Source organism: Pecten maximus, chromosome 19 (assembly GCF_902652985.1).
Source record: "Pecten maximus chromosome 19, xPecMax1.1, whole genome shotgun sequence".
Taxonomy (NCBI): domain Eukaryota; kingdom Metazoa; phylum Mollusca; class Bivalvia; order Pectinida; family Pectinidae; genus Pecten; species Pecten maximus.
In genome coordinates, this window is record NC_047033.1 from 17045011 (window position 1) to 17068959 (window position 23949).

Here is a 23949-nt window from a genome sequence, read left to right on the forward strand (position 1 = left end):
ATTTGTATATTTTGGTGTTGCTCATGTATATATGATCTGAGTGTCAAATAAAAACTTCTTCTGGAAGCTGAGAAACGGCCAGTCTGTGCTGTCGTGGTTGTGTGGCTGTGTCCTTGTGTAAGACGCTTTACCCTAATTGCTCAGGATGGCATCCAAAGGACCTCCCGTATGTTGTTCAGTGAGGTAGTCACCAACTACTACAATGAGATCCCGCCTCAAAGTGACCCTGATTGTACACGGGGCGATAAATCCAGCTCACAAACAAAGTCATGTTCAACACTTGCTATGTACAATGACCTCCTAATTAGTCTGACTGAGTAAATAAATCGGGAAGTTACGTCCAAATAGACGGATGACGATAAAATAATGCAATTAACTAGTCATTTTCTTTAAACTTAAAAGTTAAACGGAAAATATTGAACCTTTAGAAGATGACAACAGCGTAAAACATGCAGCATTTGGTATAAACAGTCTATTCCTGTCTTCAATCGATCATGATTACTCTTTGTCGGAGATGAAGCATCTTTAATGAACTGTTTAAAATATGGTCCTATAACGATTAAATCACAAGCACGCCTACATGTACTCATCCAAGTGTGGCGGTTCTAGGAGGGATTTATAACGCAGGTTAGAGCAGGTAACGGAATCACAGGTTGAACAAAATGACGATACTGACATGTATTTTACTAATTAAAAATAACTCTGATCGATTACTTACAATGCATCTTTCTTTAATTAGCCAGATAGCTATTTGATTTATCTACATTTAATTGAACTTATATTAATTGAAAGAAGGAGACAGTAGACACATAGGGATTTTAACACGTTCTCGGTAAAAAAGAAAGAAGGTGAAATTACATACGAACAATACGTCATTTATTGTATGTTCTGGTTTTAACTTTTCATTTAATAGGACTTCTTTCTTGTAAACATGATCAGTGGTGCTATTTGGCTACCGTTGGCTTCTCGCTTCAATACATGAAGTGGGCGTTTCACCTTAACCAGGCTCTGCCTATAAAAACAAAACAAGGAACCAAATTTCCAAAATTGAAATAATTGAAATTGTCCTTAAATGCATTGTTTCCAGATTTGGAGTGTTAGTCCGGACATTCTTATTAAATCAATTATCAATTAGTATCATATCTGTCCGAAATAGAAGTCCGGGGACACCTTACCGGGGATACAATTTTGGAGAAACACTTTATTAGAGATACATTAATGGAGACGCATTAAAGGAGACGCATTACCGAAGACACCTTACAGGAGACACATTACCAGAGAGACACCATACTGGAGGGACACAAGAGACACCTTGCCGGAGACACTTCATCAGAGACATGTTACTGGAGACACCTTATAAGAGACAACTTATCGTTGACACCTCGTCAGAGTCACATTGCCGAAGACACCTTATCAGAGTCACCATGCCGAAGACACCTTATCAGAGTCACCATGCCGGAGACACTTTGTTATCAGAGACACCATGCCGGAGACACTTTATCAGAGACACCATGCCGGAAACACTTTTTAAGAGACATCTTACCCGAGACACATCATTAGAGACACATTGCTGGAAATACCTTATCAGAGACACCATGCCGAAGACACTTTTTAAGAGACATCTTACCCGAGACACATCATAAGAGACACATTGCTGGAAATACCTTATCAGAGACACCATGCCGGAGACACCCTTTAAGAGACACCTTACCGGAGACACATCATTAGAGACACATTGCTGGAAATACCTTATCAGAGACACCATGCCGGAAACACCCTTTAAGAGACACCTTACCAGAGACACATCATTAGAGACACATTGCTGGAAATACCTTATCAGAGACACTATGCCGGAAACACCCTTTAAGAGACACCTTACCGGAAACACATCATTAGAGACACATTGCTGGAAATACCTTATCAGAGACACCATGCAAGGAAGCCTTACCAGAAACACCCTAATTATCCATGTGCATGTGCCCTTTATTTGTTTGCGTGACTAAACTACTTTAAAATCAACCCAAGGGCACATTTGACGTCACTTCTATCCTTGTCAGACAGTATCGAACATAATTGACTTAATTTTTTTCTATTATAATTCGAATTAGTCGTATTGATGATACGTTTAATTCGTTTTTCATATCTATGTGTGTGGTTTGTACATGCATGTTTAATTATATTCATAGGATTTCCATTCTTTTTATGACGTCAGTACTTTTGTCTACTCCTTATTAAACCATGAAAATTCGTCCGAAAATCAGTGGGTCTTTTTTAGTAGTCAATCTCAATTACTTAAATTTCATGTGAAACCTTGTGGTACCAATATTACTATCTTTCCATTCAATCTCTGTCAGACTTAGTATTTCATTAATAATAGATTTATGACAACTATCCGATTCATTCAACAGGACAAGTAATGTTGGTAGTTTCGCCATAGCGACGCGTATGCTTTACAACTGAGGGGAGGGAGAGGGGAGGGGGAGAGGAGGGGGAGGGTGTCAACCTTCGGTCTCTCAAGGGAGGGGGAGGGTGTCAACTTTGGTATCTCAAGGGAGGGTGGTGGTGTCAACTTTGATCTCTCAAGGGAGGGGAGGGGGTCAACTTTGGTCTCTACAGTGTCCCAAAAGGTAGAGAGAAAAATAATTATGTAACATAGAGAAGTAAACAGTTAATACTATAAGGAAGAGGTGCTCGTCGAAGTAACAGATGATAGATACAACTATATATCTATATATTATAATGTATAAATCTGTTTCTTTGTATCAACGGATTGTGGAGAATTTTGGGCAGTGTTGAAAATCCCACAGATCTTAATAAGTAAATAAATAGATAAATGAATGAATGAATGAATGAATGAATGAATGAATGAATGAATGAATGAATGAATGAATGGATATTTTGAGATTGCAGAGAATTTGCCAGAGAATGAAAATATTCAGAAATCTAGTTATGTTTTATTGATTTTTCATATTGGTAAAAATGCAGTTTTAACAGCTTATGCCACCCATGCCTTATAAGGGAAGCACCAAGATTACCTGCAGAAAAAACGCACGTGGTCGGGCAGGTGACCATTTCAAATATCACCGGGATATCAAACCATGACCAACTCAGAAAAAACCGGATTGATTATCATTGGTTAACATAGAAAGCAGCCATAAGTTGTGGTTTGTGTTTTACTGTTTACGATACACAAACATTAACTTATCAATTAGATATGAGCGACAGCGTTGTTTTCTCATTAAAAAGGTAAATTATGACGACAGGTATTGCAATATTTTAGAAAAAGCTGAGCTGACGGCAGGTGTTGTTTTTTTTTACATTCTATCATATGTAGATAGTATATGATATCATACTCTCTATTACTAATTAATCTAGTTAATTAGTCTGTGTGAATTCACTTCATTACAATAGCTTTCATCTTCATTCTTGATGAAATGACGCCTTACCATTCAGAAAACTACAGGTGGGCCGGTACACTAGGAATCAGAAATCTAAAGGTAGAAACTCGTCACAATAGCCAGGTATGTCTGTCCAGACCCCGAGGTATCGTGTAAGTAAATTATGATCGTCAGTAAAATACAGGTAAATAACATAAGAAACAATTGTGTTATTTACGTTGTTTATCAGCCGCCATGCGACGCTTACATCAACCCCCCCCCCCCCCCCCCCCCCCCCCCCTGCCGCGAAACCGTTTCCATGTATTTTTTAACAGATATCTGGGTCCAGTACTGATATTCAGAAACGGGTCAAAGGACCTGAGTATCCAACTTTGGGGTGGAAGGATGCAAAAATTGGAAGAATATGATGGACACATTAAGATATGTATATTGGCAATAGATGTTGGATGCGAACTGGTGGAAATTGGGATTTTTTTCACAGCAAAGGTTTATTATGGGGTTAATTTGGAATATATATTATGGGGTTAATTTTGGAAATCTCAAATACCATAAACACAAAAATATTGTATGTTAGGAATTCCACTGAAAAAAAAACAACATTTCCGATACAAATACATAATCAGAGAAAGCAATGGGTATGGAATTTATCATTGTACCGTAGATAACAGTGTCATTTCCATTCAATCGTATATATAATATCATAGTAGCATATATTATTATCATATTATAGCATAATGTATTATTCTGCAGTGATGCAATAGGATATGTCGTAGTGACACTTTATATAAGACAATGGTTCGATTCTACAATTAGACAAGGCGTTCACAGGGACCTAAAACTCTGTTATGTGAAGGTGTGTGATTTTTTTACAGTCTAGGTGTATCATTAGACCTATACTAGTCACAGGAACTCGAAAATTTGTCTGGTCGACTGGATGTAAAGACCTTTTCTAGTCACAGGGACCTGAGCCTTTTTACGGTCTAAGTGTAATTTAGACGTAACCTAGTCACAGGGACCTGAGCCTTTTTACGGTCTAAGTGTAATTTAGACGTATACTAGTCACAGGGACCTGAGCCTTTTTACGGTCTAAGTGTAATTTAGACGTATACTAGTCACAGGGACCTGAGCCTTTTTACGGTCTAAGTGTAATTTAGACGTATACTTGTCACAGGGACCTGAGAATTTTTACGGTCTAAGTGTAATTTAGACGTATACTTGTCACAGGGACCTGAGAATTTTTTTCCGGTCGAGCTGTATTTAGACCTATACCAGTGGATATGTCAAATTTTAGACGCTTTGGAGAAAAGTGCTCATGTCCATGTGATTAGTTTGTGCATCTACCACATGGACCTGTTGGTTCTCCACCATCTTCACCACTTTCCTTTGAAAATACGTCTAAGTCTGCTTCTTGCTTCTATCATTACTGTTATAGAAAATAAAATGTCTATATTTCATAAATAAACTTTTTTTTTAATAATTGTGATTTTGTATCACAATAAAACGCAAAAATTTAACATGAAGGTCATTAAAGTCACGAGAAAATAAAAAGATTGAGAATAAAAGCAGTGACTTGACGGAAAAAATCACGGGCCAGTTGAAACTACACACACACGATATAGACTAAATGATTATATCATAAAGTTATTTCTCATTCTAAATTCTAAAGTGACATCGGGCAGATATGTTGTTTTATTACAGCTTTAACTTAATTGTGACAACAAAGATTATTTGTAAATATTTGTAGATCATCTGGTTGATTTAACTGGAAATCTAGCGGCATCCCAAACCGACATCAACCTGATGCCTGACAAATAAAATAGTACCAATAACCAGGGACGTATAATATATATGTCCCTGCAATAACAAATAAACTGTTGGATAATAACACGATATATATTACTTATATCGTTCTCTGATGATAACGACATACATCTTTAGGTAGTGCAGTGGTGTGGTAGGGGTCGTAAGTCAGTAAGATAGAGAGGCAATGTATAAAAATATGTGTGCATTTATAAAGCGCTGCTGTAAAAATAATGCTGTTGTGATATTTTTTTAAGTATCAAAGCCCGTGGTAATATTTAAGTCTAGGTCGCTTTGTGTATTTTTTTTAAAGATCTATTTATGGGATGTTGTTGTAGTAACAAAAAATAAATAAGTGTGTATTGCAATAGAAAGTAAACACTAAAGTTAGAAAACTTGGCGCTTGAAATTCTGAATGAGACGAAAAAGTGTCAAATTAGTCAGTGGGCGACCTCTAGCGTAAAACATGTAAACGAATCCAGACGGAGCGCACTTGCTATTAAAGTGACGTCACTGTCATGGCGGCTTCAGGATACGAGACGATGAAGGTTGGGTAGAAAAGTTTGCTGTGTCTTGTTTTGGAGTACTTTACCACGATATTACAACCCAACATGACACATTCCTAAGGTAAAATTTATTTTCAGTTTATTGTCAGACTCGCCTGTCTTCTCTCGAGGTCAGCAAGTGCTTCCAAAATGGAGGAGTGTTTTCTAGTGTCTAGTAGCTACTTGGATCGCTTTTAGAAGTGTCAACATGTCGATGGGTTACACGGAACAAGACCACACGATTCAATGTTCTGGGCTAGATGGATGTGGAACAAATGTTTATAAGCGCCAGCAACCACCTGTGTTTGTCTAAAATTAATGGATAATCGGTCAGCACAACTTAGTCCTGGTGACCTAGATTTACTCATTTAGCCATGCTGGAATACACACAGCTAGAGCGTTTCGTCTCTATGTGATATTGATATATCATGTCATTAACAAACAACACATTAACCGGTAATATTCCTGTCTGATAGTTATGTCTGTACATGGGCTGCTGTTAAAGTTACTCGTTGCAGATGTCTGATTGGAAATCAGTGGTATGATTTTACTGCAAGGCTATACCCCCTCCCACATTGACTGGCATGGGATTTCCCAGATTTTTTTTCTAGTTTTATGTGTCTGTTAGCATGGCTCAGATATAATTTACAGTCTACTGTCGAAAGTAATCATAAACTTTTTATGTTGAAGTAATGTCAGACTCATTTTTCTTCCAGGAACTCTTTCAGATAATTATTTCAGGCTTGTAGCTATATGCCATTGTAAACTGGGACATAGACCTATATATTTACTAGAGTTACATACTGTATATTATAGTCATACTGGGTTCTGTCCTTGGACTAACATGGAACAAAGTCTTCAAAATGTGTCAGTATAACTGCTCTCTGTATTTCTCTGACATGTTTAAGATACAAATCTTAGTCCCATTTCATCAGTTTAACATGACCAGTTCCAGATGGAGTGTCCAGTGGTTCCTGAAACCACTAAAAAAATACTGTCTAACATCGAGATATTTACTAAATTGATGTTGTTGCAAAGTATGATATTGTATTGTTTACGGCCCATCAACAATTTAAGTCATTTAGGGCTAAGTATTATTGCATGGGGTATATGCAACCGGAAGGAAGTCGCGAAAGATAAATTCCAGTTATGGGAAAACGCCAACATACATCACAGAAGTCAAACAAGACTTATATTGATGTCATCCAGTGATTTAGTGATTCAGTGATGTACTTTAAAATGGTTATCACTCAACTACAGTGATCTAATTGGCCAATTGAATGTGATTTTTTTTTGGGGGGGGGGGGGGGGGGGGGGCGTTCAAACGAGGAAGACAGTAATTAAATATAATCTGATGCTTGCTAGTGATATTGCTAGTGATACATGGAATTTCAGTTTGGTCTTGACCATCTTGACAGTTAACAAAGATCTAGATCTGTGACAGTAAGTTCTTGTTACCCAGGATATCTAAGTATCAAGTACTCAACCATATGTGTTTGACAATTTGGCATTGAATAATGAATATCAAAAGTGGTTTTGTGATATTGAGTGAAGAAGAAAAAGACAGCCTGAATTGAGGTATTGAGATAAGGTTGATTTAGATATTTTATGGTTTTGGTAGATTACACTTATTGACATAGAAGAGGTAGAGGGTTTGATTTAGAAAAAAATACGTTATTACTATAAACTGATTGATCTAGAAGTGGTTAATGCTAGGGTTTGATTTAGAAGTTTCACGGTATTGTTATAATACACTAATTGATAAAGGAGTGGTTTTATGCTAGAGTTTGATTTAGAAATTTTATGGTATTTTTAAAATACACTGATTGACATAGAAGAGGTTTATGCTAGGGTTTAACTTAGAAATTTTACGGTAGTGGTAAAATACACTGATTGACATAGAAGAGGATTATGCTAGGGTTTGATTAAGACGTTTTACGGTATTGTTATAATACACTAATTGACAAATAAAGGTTGAGTATGGGTTTAATTTAGAGATTTTACACAATCGTTAAGATACACTGATTTACATAGAGATGCACATTGTTATGATTTTCTGCTACACATTATTACCTGTTTGTTTGTAGCTGGTTTGGAGTATGATTGGTAGTGTGTATTGGGTCATGATCAAGGCCATCATACACATTAGACCCCTGTCCTGGTACAGATGAATGACTAGGTAGTGAATCATCATTGTCTCTATCTATACCGTATACCTGGATACACACTCAGCCCCAATATCCTTAATACATCAAGGCTTTCATGAGCTTTTTTGAGGACTTTTTTGGTGCTGAAAATGGATCCGTTTCCAAAGCTTAAAAAAATGCAGTCCATTCAAGAACTTTTCTTCTAAAAACCCCAATACATTGTATTCTTCATATAAGAAGAAATAAAAGTATCATCCCAAACAATTAAAAAATAAACTGTCCTCCACTTGGCTTCCAGTAAACCCTTTAGAGTATGTTTTGTCTCCCTAAAATGAGATTTAACTCTTTGGATTGAAGGATCATGTCTATTTGCCTGGTTTGACCCTTTAGATTACTAGAAATAGTGATTATAGTTCTGAAATTACTAAAAATCAAGGGGTCTCTGGCTGCCACCTCAATAAATGCATTATATATTTTTTGAGTTAATCATGATCAGATTCCCACAGCAATGTTTTCAAATTAATTCTCTGCCAAAGACCTATTCTTGATATTGGTGATAATGTTGATCAGAACTAAAAACTGTAAATGTAAAACCAGCAAAAACATGTTCACACCCAGTACTCCTTCCTGCATCTCCATCTATAGCTGTATCCCTACACACTAAATATATAGTCACTCCATTTTTATCAATCCAGAAATCTTATTAGTTTGGTGTTCTAGCTATTATTGCATTTTTTGCCCACCTTGTGTTTGTCATATTCAATTATTGAGGTGTAGGTCAATGCATTGGTTGAATTTTCACTTTTTTTTTTTGCAGATTTATAAGGATATATTTTGTACTTATTTCTTACAAAGTTCTCCAGTATTTTGCATCAGACTATTGTATCTATCGGTCACACATGTATATATATCAGAATATATTAGAACAACACGTAGACTATATATATATATCCATAGACAAACTAGTGTTTACATGCCATTGTTTCTTTTCCTTTCACAATTTTATGTTACAACTTTAAATGGGAAGTGTCATCTATGAGTCCAGGTCAAAGGTCAAGGTCATACTCTGACATGTCGATGGCATTTCAGCATTTAAATGATCTCGCAGTGCACTAATAAATTAGTAAGAATAGAAGTCATTTTTCCCTCTTAAAGTAAAAAAATATTGTAAGATGAATACTGCAGTGTCCTGTCAAATTTTTAGCAGACTATTTATGAAACAATAGACTGTCTGATTTGTATGCTTTATTAGGACATTAAAAACAAGGGGTTTCTCAGAACTGCTTTCATAATCTCATCGAGGAAAACCTTAGTTATCATCTGTGTGAAGTAGTTGAACATTGGCCATGTTGATATGAAAATTGTTTACAGTAGTTTTGTGTAGCATTGTGTACCTTGTTGATTTCCTTGGCACCAGAAAGAAGACATTGTTATAATACCTGTGTAGCACTACAGGGTGGGCAGGGGAGGATTACTTTAAAATTGTCACATATTGTCTGAAATTTAGTGTTATGATCTGTAACTAAACTGACAATTTACATAGAAAGACCCGTGTTGGAGAGGGAGTCCCCTGTAATGGATAGGGAGTCCCCTGTCATGGAGAGGGAGTCCCCTGTAATAGAGAGGGAGTCCCCTGTCATGGAGAGGGAGTCCCCTGTAATAGAGAGAGAGTCCCCTGTCATGGAGAGGGAGTCCCCTGTCATGGAGAGGGAGTCCCCTGTAATAGAGAGGGAGTCCCCTGTCATGGAGAGGGAGTCTGATGTCAATCTGTAACTAAAGTGACAATTTACATAGAAAGTCTAGTGTCAGAGAGGAAGTCTGATGTTCTGTAACTAAACTGAAATTATATAGAAAGTTGAGTGTCGAAGAGGGAGTCTGATGTCAATCTGTAACTAAACTGACAATACGTAGAAAGTTCAGTGTCGAAGAGGGAGTCTGATGTCAATCTGTAACTAAACTGACAATACGTAGAAAGTTCAGTGTCAGAGAGGAAGTCTGATGTTCTGTAACTAAACTGAGAATACATAGAAAGTTCAGTGTCTGAAATGGAGTCAATGTTCTGTAACTAAATTGACAATACGTAGAAAGTTTAGTGACAGAGAGGAAGTCTGATGTTCTGTAACTAAACTGACAATACGTTGAAAGTTCAGTGTCGAAGAGGGAGTCTGATGTCAATCTGTAACTAAACTGACAATACGTAGAAAGTTCAGTGTCAGAGAGGAAGTCTGATGTTCTGTAACTAAACTGACAATACGTAGAAAGTTCTGTGTTAGAGAGGAAGTCTGATGTTCTGTAACTAAACTGACAATACGTAGAAAGTTCAGTGCCAGAGAGGAAGTCTGATGTTCTGTAACTAAACTGACAATACGTAGAAAGTTCTGTGTCAGAGAGGAAGTCTGATGTTCTGTAACTAAACTGACAATACGTAGAAAGTTAAGTGTCTGGGAGGGAGTCTGATGTTCTGTAACTAAACTGACAATACATTTATGTACGTAGAAAATCTAGTGTCAGAGAGGGAATCTGATGTTCTGTAACTAAACTGACAATACGTAGAAAGTTTAGTGTCAGAGAGGAAGTCTGATGTTCTGTAACTAAACTGACAATACGTAGAAAGTTTAGTGTCTGGGAGGGAGTCGGATATTCTATAACTAATATAAAATGACAATGCATTATAGAAAGTTATTGTCGTATATTAGAAAGTCTAGTCCTTTACTAAAAGTCCAGTGTTGGACGTACAGGACGTCTGATGTTTCACTTGTAAGCTGACAATTTATACATAAAAAGTCTTGTGTCAAACATGGTCGGTCTGATGTTTTGTATAAACTGATAATACATAGGTCTATTGTCTATTGTCAAACATGGTCGGTCTGATGTTTTGTATTTAACTGATAATACTTAGGTCTATTGTCGGACAGGGTCAGTCTGATGTTTCACATGTAAGCTGACAGTACATACAGGCCTTAATCCCTATATGGGGTTCAGTTTGGTACTATAAGAGATGTCATTCCTAGATCCCTCGGTATGTTCCCAGGGTATAGTACGGGCACTGTCTACTTTATCGTAGTTCCTCACTGCTCAACTGGTGTTTGATGGAGAGAGAACTAAGCTAAAATTGCATTTACACTTTCACTCAGAGGAATAATTCCATCATGGATAATGTGCATGTTGGCCATCTCTCAGCTTATAAATGTTTATTTTGCATGTTCACTGATTGATGAGTGCAACTGATCTTGTGTTATACATGCTTGTGCAAATACATTATATTAATTGTAAATTTACATAAGGTATGCTGTTCATATAGAATATATGCAAGACACTTGACTTTGGAATTTATTAAAATGTCTCGGCAGATATTAAGTGCATTTCTAATCATTAACAAATTCAAAGTGTAAATAATGAGAAGTAATAAATGATATATTAGAACATAATCCATTTAATACAATTAAAAAAATGATATCATTTTTTTTTGTGTTTCATGTTCTTCAGTGGATAAATTCAAATCTAAACATAGAAAGCTAGTGTAAATTTTACCTGATGTTTACAACTGTCTGTGTATATACTTAAATTACAAAAAATATAAGCAACATTTTCTTTGAAAAGGGGAAGGTATTCATGTTTTGTTTTCATTTTTGGATCATAACAAACTTTTCAGCTTGGAGAAACAGCCTGTTTGGCTGTGAAGCATTGACAACATTTCCAAAGAAAGGTTAAAATCGAACTGGCCTGATGCATCAGGTTAGGCCTAACAAAAAAATACCTGTGTTTTCACTAACTCCGGTTTGGCCATTTTCAAGGAAGGTCTTTTAAAGTCAAGATTCCTTGTCTATTCATGTATAACCATCATAAGTTTAAACTTTTTTAAAATAAAAAGATTTCCCTACCTCTATCTACCTTATTCTTTTCTGGCATGTTAGCGGAAATACATATGTATTAATTTTTGAGGCCTTTAAAATTTGAAGTGAAATCTTTTTGGAAGACTTAGGTTTGGTTCGTTTTGCTCTTATAATAAATGTTTATATTTTCTAAATTTTATTAGGTTTGGTTCGTTTTGCTCTTATAATAAATGTTTATATTTTCTAAATTTTATTACGGGGTAGTCATATATGCAGAAAATGTCAAAGGCAAACAAAATTGTTCACCACAGCAATTTAACAAAATGGTGCTAACCTATAATGTAATGACACTATATATTTAGTACATGTTACGATACATGTAAGAGTTGATATGACCCTGATGATTGGATGGTACGTTAATAGACTAGTGATTTTGGTCAAAAGTGGAAAATTAAACGGCAATTGAAATTTCGGAATAACCAGCTAATGAAGGGCGTTCAATATAATTGTCTTAGTTTTGTCGCCATTTAATGTTCCATAATTGTATTGCGTCATTTGGATTGTGTGAATGTCAAAAGATGTAGGCTGTGTCTTTATAGTTGTTACTATTAACGCAGCCCAGTAAAAATGTGGTGCTTACAAATCTCTCTCTGAAACAGGTACCTTAAGTTATGTTGTGCTTTTATTTACAGTATATATCACAACGTACTTGATATGACCACCTCGTAATGTACAACACTGTTACAGAGGTGTGTGCAGTTTATCACAACGTAGCGTAACTGCTCATAATGTACAACACTGACACAAATGTTGTACACTACAGCGTATCACAACGCATAACCGGCTCATAATGTACAACCTTACTGAAGTGTCATACAGCCTATCACAACGTAGCATAAACAGGCTCATAATGTACAACACTTTTACTGAAGTGTCATACAACCTATCACAACGTTGCATAACCCGGCTCATAACGTGTAACCCTTTACTGAAGTGTCGTACCGCCTATCACAATGTAGCATAAACCGGCTCATAACGTACAAGTACTACAACCCTTTTACTGAAGTGTTGTACAACATATCACTATGTTGCATAACCCGGCTCATAACCTACAACACTTACAACGTATCACAACATCCTGTTCATGCATTACTACGTTTGATCCTGTCACATCTAGGTTTGGTCACAATGATGTCACAATCAATTTTCTCAAAATAGCTAAATATCCAATTAAAAATATGACACTTGTGATCGGGGAATTCAGATAGCTTAGGACTCTGAGATACTACTGTTCATAAAATTGAATAATCCATTCAAATACACATATAGCTGAGGAATCTAGCTTAGATATTTCTGTTCATAAAATTGAATAATCCATTTAAATACACATTTATAAACATATTTAGAAACACTGTTAAGAAACACCAACTCGGAGATCCTTGAATAACATTGATGTAAGGTAAGGTGATAATTCAGAACGACTGTTTATAAACATTAAAGTTCAATTATGATGACATAGAATTATGCCGTTAAAGTACTTTGAGTTTAGCTTTGAGGACTTGGCACCAAAATAGTCTAAATCTTTGGCGAAGTATTGAGCATTCAGTCAATTTGTAGTCCATTATGAAAGGCAAATGTACAAATAGAAATATGAAACGGTTTAAAATACAATGTCAATAAAGCTGTTAATACCTTTTACAAATTCTCATGTAATGAAAAGAATTTAGAAATTTAGAAAAGAGATCATTTCCACCCCATCTTAAAACTACATGTGGAGACATTTTTAATAGAATAAAAGATAAAGATAAAAAAAAACAAGAAGATTTGATAAACACCTTTGATTGGTTAGAATTTTTGGTTATTAATTGTATCATATTGTTTACTTAGCGGTCAAAGCCAAACATCGCAGTTTAGTGGAGTGAAAATGTCGGTTAAGTCGTACACCTCCACCTACGCACCATAAAGTATGTGTACATGTGTCACCATAGCTCAATGTGCCCCTGTGGGCTCACAATTTTTTATGTGTCTGTCTCCGATGTTTTCAAAATCACCTCATTGTCAGCTTAAGTACAGATAATACTATATAATTATAACAGTGAATATATTTTCCCTGTTTTACAACCAAAAACAGGCAGTTTCCCCTTACGTATAAAGTGTGTTGTTTTTCCCTAACAAGGACAAAATCTTAAATTGAATACCTTAAATTCCCTAAGGGAATGGATATTCTATACATTATCCCAATTAAGCATGTTTGCTGTTGTTGATTTCGAGGAGAAAAGAGGATTTTTAAAGAATTGTGAATATTTGTTGTTGTCTGTCGTTTGGTATGGAATGATTAATTGATGAAATAAGAAATGGCAGTATAATTGTGATACAGCACAACTGTTCATCAATTAAAAAAAAAGAAGTTAATATACTGTTGACAGCAAGATTTTCTCTTAAGAAAAGTAAATTTGAAATTTTCCTTAAGAAAACATTCCAGAATTGATGGAAGGTTCCTTAAGTTAGATTCCCCCTTCAATTCTGTAATGCTTTACTCTGGAATGTTTTAAGTAAGGAATTGAAACCTGGGCCTGCTAGTTCATAAACTGTACATCGGTAGCAAATACAATTCGTGTCCTAGATATTTAAAAAAAAAGATGACAATTTTGTACAAAACTAAACTTGTTATTATGATCTTGTCTTGTTGATATAGATATTTTTAGTGTGTCTGTACTAATTGTAAAGATCAGGGAAGCATGAAAATAAGCACATTAAGAAAATTTGTTAAACTTGAAAAGCGAGCGATGTTTAAGTGAGATTTAAAGATTCACAATAATCTTTAAATGAAGAAAGTGATAGAACCTGTTATGAAAATGAAAACTACAGAATAAATTATATTTTAATTGTCCAACTTGTGATGTTTAATGGTGTATTTATGATATATATATTTGTTCTACATGGTGAAAGGTTTTTATTTCACCTGTGATGAAGTCACGTCAAGCTAGACTCTGATTTGTAAACATTTCACTTTAAGAGTTTTGCTTTAGATCTGTTGCTCAAAAAGGTTTAAGTCCAACTTTAACCAAAGTTCAGGTATATAGTTAGGTCACATAGTGGACATCTCAACAGTTGACACAGTCTTCATTCATGGAATATCATCCAGAATTCATGGTCCAGCGATTCTGAAAAATATGGATGCTGGTAATATAATCTGGTTTTAAAGAGTTTTGAGTTTAGCTCAGTTTCTCAGTATAGTATCAATGTTATTTCAACCAAACCAGGAATAGTTGCATTGTAGTATGGATATAACCCCACACCCCGTGACCCCACAGATAACACAAGTTTTATTTTTTTTGCCGTATTTTTACTTTTTAGATTAGAATCCTTGGATTTAGAGAAATTGATATAAAATCTCTACTGCTTCACAAATTGATTTACAAATTAAGTTTATGGTCAAATTGGAGTGAATTCTATAATAAATCAGATACATGTATTTTCTTCAACTTTTCAGAAAAGTTATTTTTTGGGGGTAAAAGAAAGCATGTTTAGGTGAATTTTGGGAATAGTGATATTACAAAATTTGATATTTGTTTTGCAATGCAGCAATATTTACATGTGTATATATGTATATAGTGGAGGTATTTTCGACTTTTTGGAAAAAATACTGTTTCAGTGAATTTTGCTTAAAACTGCCCAGACAAAGCAGGGTAGACGAGACATATATCTATGAGTGCCCAGATAATTGTTAAAATTGTTTGTTTTATTACTCCGAGTCCATTATTTACACAGAAGCATCATAAAATACCTGGTAAATTTAGGTTTGTAAGACTCACCTGTTATCTTCTAGACTTCTGCATCTTAACTTAGGACAATAGTTTGGTTAAATGAATTGAGGATTTTCATTAAAAGTTATCTTAATTTCAAAATTTCACAATTTCATACGCTAAAAGAGGAGACTGCAATTTATTACGTCCATGAATCTTCCTCAATATTGAATTACACAATATGTTGGGTGAAATGTTGAGGTGATTGATACAGGCATTTGGGTAAAAAGGTAATTGATACAATCCGTTGGTTGGAAAGTTTATCGATAAAATGTGTTTGGTGAAAAATTTTAAGTTAAGATTTAACCAAAGCTTAATATACAGTTAATTGATCAGATATTAAAAGCTAACCATACTTTTTCCATCTTGATTGGAGACAACAGTCTAAATGTCTACCTGTACAGGTAAAACTGCAGGTGTATTGGACAGATGGACACATACAAGTGTGTTACTGAGGGATGCTATCTAGGTACATTGACCTTACACTAAGTCATCAATGTCAGTGTGGTGATGATTTAACCTCATAAGTTCTTTCGGAAATTTATTCACATTTTTTCCAGGGACATGGACAAAAAAAAATACTGATTTAATTCACTCATGTGGTTTTATCTACTATAAAGTGGAGACAGATAGATGTAAGAATTTACTGCATTTTCAGGTGTTTTATTTATTTAGAAAGGAAATGACATTCCAAACTTGCAAATGATATGATTTTTATATGGCGATCAATTTATACAGGAGTATCTTATAGTATGGCCTTTCTCTGTCTGTCCACCATAAACTTCTTATTTGTCTGGAAGTCTCCTCCTATATTTATAAAAAATCTCTTTGGTATGCATTATAATCATGATATATAGTTGTGTTTCCTTGAAAGGATGTTTGATTCAACTATTTTTGCAAAAGTTATTGCCCTTTGTTTTATTGAAGTATTTATTTTTTTGTTTGGAGATCTCCCATATTTTTCAACAAATTTCTTTGTAACTTGATAGGATACATAAACATCATATGTAGTTGTGTTACCCAGAATGACATTTTGATTCAACAATTTTTTCCATTTGTTTATAACAATACTTGATTGTTTGTTGTTGTTTTTCTCTGGGTACTCCGGCTTTCCTCCACCTCCAAAACCTGGCACATCCTTAAATGACCCTGGCTGTTAATAGGACGTTAAACAAAAACAAACCAAACCAAAATTTTCCCGATAGCTACAGTTTTTGACCAGTTTCTTTTAAACTTGGAAGGCTTTATAATAATGATATATATTTGTTTATCTTAGTGTTTGATCTTTGTCCTGATATCCTACATTTTTCAAACGATTACTTTGAAACATGGTAGGCTTTATAATCATGATATCAAGTTGTATTAAATGAGTTGTAGACTTAACTACTGATTACTGATATTCCTCAAACTGTTAGAAAATTGTACATTAACTTCGTAGTGAAAGTAAAGATGAAGGTCAAAACATGCCGCCTCTAACCACTTCTGAGATGATGAGGATCTTTTTTTTAATGCAAGATAGTAAATGGTAACATTAAGATATTATAGGGCATTTAATTGATATGCGTATATTATAACTATTTAACTCTTGTTGAACAGTATGTTCTATGATTTATGAATATGGTTTAGCAGGGAACGGTTTCACAAAGCTTCATAACTGACAAAGTTAAAGAAAAAAATTGGCATAAGTCAGATTTATGAATTACTAAGTATTTTACAAAACTTCATAACTTACAAGCCTTCATAACTTAATTGAAAAATCTTATGTAATTATGCAAAACAGATTTGTATGCAATCTTACACTTTTACACAGAAAATGACATTGTATGCATTACCAACTATCATAAGAAAAATGCTCTGCCTTGTGATTTGAATGTTGGAGAGTGATATGCCGGCAAAATAGTCATGGTCATCCAACTATTAGAATGGATATTTGTAAACTGCGCCAGCAGTCAGTCTATTTTAAGAGTGAATTCAAGCATTACGTCTATCTGTGTGCAGTGAGCAAAATATCTGAAAATTACACACGGGAAGCTTTTTAAAATGGTACCCCATTTTGTGTATACATAGGAAATTTTGTGTAATGGTACCCTGTTTTGTGTATAGGAAACTTTGTGAAATGGTACTGTATTTTGTGTATAGGAAACTTTGTGAAATGGTACCCGGTTTTGTGTATAGGAAATTTTGTGAAATGGTACCCTATTTTGTGATAAAGAAATTTTGTGTAATGGTACCCTGTTTTGTGTATGGTATTTAACACCCAAAAACTTGATTTATTTACTTCCAGCAATAAGCCCACTTACCTGGCATGGTATGTCCATTACAGTTATAAAGTAGAAAATTGTCATGCACATATGCAATTCTCTGGAATTCTTAATATTTATTGCTGCTTTGTCTCATCAGTGTCAGAAATTCACCTCATAATTTATACACGGTCAGGAGAGCTGTCTCACACAACATACCATCCAGTTATATCCAGTACATATCTTATAGAATTTTAATTGACACTATATAGGAAAATCGGCAAAATCAGTTCATAATCCGAAATGTGTTACTAAAATTTTAATGATAAACTGTATTATAATGTATATATATATATGTACAGGTTTTGTCATTAAATTTTGAATAATTGTTCCGCGACAAACATATGACAGCGATATTGCACTGTACAAGTACATGTGTAGGTAAAATGCAAATAGTGTAATTCTATATATGCAGAACAATTCAGTGACACATTATTTATTGTAGTATATTTAACATACAAAATGTTATGTGGCAACACTTGTTCAGTGGCCATCATTCTGGTGTATATATATATGCCACTGTTTTGGCCACCTAAGTACAAGAAAAACATGACTATTTGTTTAATTGTTTTGCTGGGCTTATCGTCCCGTGAAGAGCAAGTCATTTGGCAGTGGGGTCACCTTGTAGTAGTTGGTGGCTAAGTTACTTAACAAAATGCGTGAGGCCCATCACATGTCATCCAGAGCAATAAGGGTAAAGTGTCTTGCCCAAGGACACAACCATGACAGCACATACTGGCCCGTTTTTCAGCTTCCTCAGAGAAACACAAACTGAGGGAGCGTCAAATCTTGCAAGCACCTCGGATCTGTACCTGAGTTTACGTAGCCCCGGTGCTCTAGCCGACTGAGCTATTGCGGTCTCCTCAAACATGACCAATCAAAACACATACACAATTGTCAAAGATGACTCGGACCATGGGTTCAGGGGTGTGGAGTGGGGTTGAGGAAGCTTGTACTTTCGTACGATATGGAACTATTTACAAAATACATTTCAGGAGATGGAGATATGTTTTTATACAAAGAAATTAAGATGCTGATAATGTCAAAAACTGTCATAAATGGTAACATTTAAAAGCATATACATTTGTACTTGTGTATGTAACATGTTGATGGATCTTATTAAGAAATGTTTATCTTAAGGTAAAAAATATATTTTGTTGATTATCTATCTATGGATAATTAAATAACGTGGGCATTATAATGTGAGATAGGAAATTCTAAAATATAAAAATAAAAAAGGTAAGTTAAAGAATAAAGAAATAGAAATGTCCCAAGTTCTAATTTTGTTTAAATTACTATATTCATTTATGTTACATGTTCCAAATGTCCTACATGGTATCTGGTTTTGAAAAGATTGAATCTTGCTTTTTAATCCACAAATATAATTAGGTATGTGACAAAATTGAGCCTGTTGTTGAACTCCAAGCTATGCTTCTTTTCAGTACAGTAAATTTCAATAGCTCAATTATACTGTGTTGATATGCAGAGAACTGATCTATTTTGTCCCATGAAAATAGATACTAAAGGTCTCAGAGATAAACATTATATATATCCAGTGGAGAATCCCACCATCATATCATTATTTACAAGTCTCTGATCCTATAACTTTGATATATATTTCATCCTCTAGACCATATCACTAACATGATCATAAAAAATTTAAAAGCCTGGTTAGCTTGAAATTCCAAAAAAAGATCCTTGAACAATCTTGAAAATCCGTCATATTGAATAATAAAAAAAAAAACAGAACGGTCATGTTAAGGTATATGACCTTGTTTTTGTTTTTCAGAAGTGATAAAAATTAGTTTGAGATAAAATTGTATAAAAATTCACATAGGTTTAGAAATAGCAAGCTTTGATGATGAAGAACTCTTTATTGAATATAAATGTTAGACTGCTGGTTTGTACTCAAAATCAGCTAATAAATTTCTTAAGTGTTGAGAGACCTTTGCCATGAGAGTTAATGATTCCGAATGTCAGAGGGGGAGGGGGAGGGGATAAGGGTTGGGGGAGGGGAAGGGAAGAAGGGTTGGGGGAGGGGAAGGGAAGAAGGGTTGGGGGAGGGGGAGAATATTACAAGTCTATAGATAATGTAGACACACTACCATATACACACAGAAATAATAATCTTCATGAGCTGATTGAAACCTATTCTAGAGATAGCTGTGTTGAAGAAGTTGAGAGAGGTGCTACTGTTGTAGGTATACAGTTGTAGGTATTTAGACAGTGGTAAACCATTGTAGGTACAGTTGGAGGTATTTTAGACAGTGGTAAACCATTGTAGGTACAGTTGGAGGTATTTAGACAGTGGTAAACCATTGTAGGTACAGTTGGAGGTATTTTAGACAGTGGTAAACCATTGTAGGTACAGTTGTAGGTATTTAGACAGTGGTAAACCATTGTAGGTACAGTTGGAGGTATTTAGACAGTGGTAAACCATTGTAGGTACAGTTGGAGGTATTTAGACAGTGGTAAACATTGTAGGTACAGTTGGAGGTATTTTAGACAGTGGTAAACCATTGTAGGTACAGTTGGAGGTATTTAGACAGTGGTAAACCATTGTAGGTACAGTTGGAGGTATTTAGACAGTGGTAAACCATTGTAGGTACAGTTGGAGGTATTAGACAGTGGTAAACCATTGTAGGTACAGTTGTAGGTATTTAGACAGTGGTAAACCATTGTAGGTACAGTTGGAGGTATTTAGACAGTGGTAAACCATTGTAGGTACAGTTGTAGGTATTTAGACAGTGGTAAACCATTGTAGGTACAGTTGGAGGTATTTAGACAGTGGTAAACATTGTAGGTACAGTTGTAGGTATTTAGACAGTGGTAAACCATTGTAGGTACAGTTGTAGGTATTTAGACAGTGGTAAACCATTGTAGGTACAGTTGGAGGTATTTAGACAGTGTTAAACCATTGTAGGCCCAGTTGTAGGTATTTAGACAGTGGTAAACCATTGTAGGTACAGTTGGAGGTATTTAGACAGTGTTAAACCATTGTAGGCCCAGTTGTAGGTATTTAGACAGTGGTAAACCATTGTAGGTACAGTTGTAGGTATTTAGACAGTGGTAAACCATTGTAGGTACAGTTGGAGGTATTTAGACAGTGTTAAACCATTGTAGGCCCAGTTGTAGGTATTTAGACAGTGGTAAACCATTGTAGGTACAGTTGTAGGTATTTAGACAGTGGTAAACCATTGTAGGTACAGTTGTAGGTATTTAGACAGTGGTAAACCATTGTAGGTACAGTTGGAGGTATTTAGACAGTGGTAAACCATTGTAGATACAGTTGTAGGTATTTAGACAGTGGTAAACCATTGTAGGTATACAGTTGTAGGTATTTAGACAGTGATAAACCATTGTAGATACAGTTGTAGGTATTTAGAAGGTGGTAAACCATCTTAGGTACAGTTGGAGATATTTAGACAGTGATCAGCCATTGTAGGTACAGTTGGAGGTATCTAGACAGTGGTAAACCATTGTAGGTACAGTTGGAGGTATTTAGACAGTGGTAAACCATTGTAGATACAGTTGTAGGTATTTAGACAGTGGTAAACCATTGTAGGTACAGTTGTAGGTATTTAGACAGTGGTAAACCATTGTAGATACAGTTGTAGGTACCTAGGGATCTAACTAATTACTTTTAGTGTTTTCCTGGCCAATTTAGAAATTTACCACCTTCGCAGGAAGTGATTTTTTTATGCAGCAAAAGTGTAAAATTAGGGTAAATTGGGAACATGGATTGCTGGATTCCACGCTGTCTAATAAAAGATACAAAATTAAAGTATTTGGGGAATTTTTGATGGCTTCATTTAGAAATTAACAACAAACAAAATTGGAAAAAGACCCTAAATTTTGGCTCTATACAGTAGTATAAAAGCAGGGGAATCAGTGGCTCGAAATCTGGAACCTTTGTATGGAACCAAATTTGTTGTAGGCAGTAAAGATCCTTTAAGGGGTCCTGTTGATATTAAAAATAAGTTCCCTGTTCATGTACTAACCCTTGGTCTGGTTGTGATCCACAGCACACTGGACCTTTCAGCACATGGCTGAGGTTGGATTCACTGATTAGAACTGATAAGCTATCCCTCTTTATCACCACCTGTTTTTCCTCTTGGTTCTTTCAGGTCCCTTTAACTCAACCCTGGAAAATTCCTTTCTGGCCAGTATATTGAAACTGATATCAATAATTTCATAATTGTCATAAAATATAAAAAGAAAAAGATTCCTGATTATGATGACATTTGAAGGAAGCCCATCGGTGACATCTGGACATTTGATCAATGCTGTCCTTAATAAACTTAATAAAAAGATAGTCTTTTAAGGAGTTGGATGGACCCTGATGTTCAAATCCTGATATAGCTATTATTTTAAAACTTATCATTACAAATTGATGGATCTGTTACTTAAATGTTCTTGTTATATGTTTTTGAGATGGAAAAGATTGATTAGTTTATGTTGTGAGTTAATCTGAGAACTACAATAGATATGTGACAGTATGGCGTTAAAACTAATTCACTGTTTATACCTGATTCAACATCAAGTAACATAAGCTTCCATTGTCAAAATGTTACACACACACACAAAATCTTATTGTTTGCACAGAATTTTCACAAAAGATATTGTATGTGAAATATAAATTTATCATTGTCTTGGTTATAAACAACAGGCAATGTTTGAGTTTGCGGATGTTATGATTCCCTGTAGATTAGTCTTGCTTTAACCATCATATAATTGTCCATAACCGTCACACATAGATATGTAAATGTTGACCTTCACCTTGTCTCCAGAATATAGTGCCCTGTCTTGACCTTGATGTGACACCCCTGACATCCCACCTGTCGACTCTTCCACCTTTGATCTGGACAAGTCTATGATGAGTCTGTGAGGTGACTAGGATAAACTCTACATTCTATCCTGATCACTGCTGCATTCCTTGTATCATTATTTATGCAACAGTGAATTGGACTTGGATTAATTTTCTGTGGTTTTCGTGAGTGAAGAAAGAAATGTCGTAATTGCATGAACATAGAGTTTACCAGAGTCTGGATTTTCTGTGTCCTGTTTGATGTTTTTAGAAAAAAAAAGAAAATATTTTTTACTTGAGAAATTGCTTTCATTTGACAGAAGATCTCGTGGATTTTATGTCTGATCGATTTAGGGATGGGTTTTTAGGTTAATATCAATATTTGTCCGAAGCCCATTGCACATATTATAAATACATCTTTTATAATAGCACTACTCTTATACTAAAGAGAATCTATCATTATTATGCAACAAAAATGTAAAGGATCCGTAACTGTCCCTTGGACAAAACCAACATTTGGGATGAATAGAATCTTACATGGAACTGTACCATAGACAGGGATATCTCAACTCAAGTAATATTTTTTTCTTGTTTGCACAAACAGGAGGGTTGAGATATCCCTGTCCATGATGTAGGTCCATGTGTGACTTTTTTTTCTCACATACTTGAAAAGTGAGTAACAAATTGTCTACTGGATGTTGTGAAATGTAATCAATTTGCGAAGTGGTTAAGCTGCATAAAATGATGACGTTCGGCTATTGTGAGTAAAGCGTTGCAGCACCTGCCAGCTGTTCCCTACCCCGTGTGAGATGAATTTTCCCCATCCCTAGTAGTTACAGGATCACCTGTAAAGTATGCGAGAAATAAAAAAGTTCATTGTCTCAAGACTCCTTAACAAAGGATCTTTAAACTTTGGTGCAGTCCCTCACACAGGAATAATTGAATGTGTTTAAGCTAAAGGGTTTCCCTGTTTCATGACTCTGAAACAACGGAAGTCAAGCTAGGATTCAGAACATTCTTTTGGACATATATGCATTATGTGCTTTAGAGTTCCTTGTTTCAAGAATCTGGAATAAAAAAAACCCTCAGTGCTCTAGCTAGAACACTGTCCTTCTAACAAAACCATGGAACGTAAGGGATTCCTCGTTTCAAGACTCTGGTGCAGATTCCTTGGACAAGACTTGCCTCAATGGTTTATTACTAGTATGGTTAGTGAAGCTGTAGGTCTCTTGTTTAGATCTCACCAGTTCAACAGGTTGGTTTGGTTTATAACATCGTCGGTGTCAATAAGGATGTGACCGCAAAAAATTGCA

The 23949-nt window shown here is 35.2% G+C and overlaps 1 protein-coding gene across 1 annotated transcript in view; it reads left to right on the forward strand.

Annotated features, from left to right (window-relative positions):
- Positions 1–5694: 5694 nt before the first annotated feature.
- LOC117318167 (mitogen-activated protein kinase kinase kinase 2-like) overlaps positions 5695–23949 on the forward strand; it is an 83454-nt gene continuing 65199 nt past the window's right edge. The window contains exon 1 of the mRNA XM_033873187.1: positions 5695–5825. The gene's annotated coding sequence lies outside the window, so the exon portion shown is untranslated. The remainder of the gene's footprint in view (positions 5826–23949) is intronic.